The sequence below is a fragment of the Acyrthosiphon pisum genome, chromosome A2 (genome assembly GCF_005508785.2).
Source record: "Acyrthosiphon pisum isolate AL4f chromosome A2, pea_aphid_22Mar2018_4r6ur, whole genome shotgun sequence".
NCBI classification, from domain to species: Eukaryota; Metazoa; Arthropoda; class Insecta; order Hemiptera; family Aphididae; genus Acyrthosiphon; species Acyrthosiphon pisum.
In genome coordinates this window covers 13367790-13368313 of record NC_042495.1, presented here as the reverse complement: position 1 = coordinate 13368313, position 524 = coordinate 13367790, and the positions used below count along the sequence as shown (strand labels likewise).

The window sequence follows — 524 nt, the reverse complement described above, 5'->3', positions numbered from 1 at the left end:
TCGAAAAATTTAAAATAATGTTGCACAGTCTATGTTCTGTTCTTCCTAGTAGGAACATTTGGTTGCATAACATGAACTATAAGTTTAGCCATAGTGGTTCTTATCCACGCAAAACCATTTTTACTATGTTTTACATTTGTAAAATGGAGACCACACATGCATGTGTAGCATCCTCTTAATAATATTTGTCATTCCGAATTTATTCAATTCAGCGTAGCCCGCAGATTAAATAAATATATTAGTAAAAATCAAGTAATAACCAAAGTTATAAATAGAAGATTTCGTACCCAACCGTAATCCCTAAGATAGTATAATTTTCTATAATAATATCATTGCTGCATATTGACAAAAGCTGAAACACTGAAATGTGCATTCACACAATACTGTTTTAATCGTGAATTCGTGAACAGTTATCATTAATTGGCATGGGAAAAAAAAATCCGAACCAATAAACCACAATAATTTAAAAATGATTGGTGAAATACTGAAATGAATTGGGGGTGCTAGTTTAAAACCGTGGGGGG

General features: G+C 31.9%; 1 protein-coding gene across 1 annotated transcript in view; it reads left to right on the top strand.

The window, feature by feature from the left end:
* LOC100162581 (armadillo repeat containing 7-like) overlaps nt 1-524 on the top strand; it is a gene marked incomplete in the record, with an annotated part of 35196 nt that overhangs the window by 23065 nt on the left and 11607 nt on the right.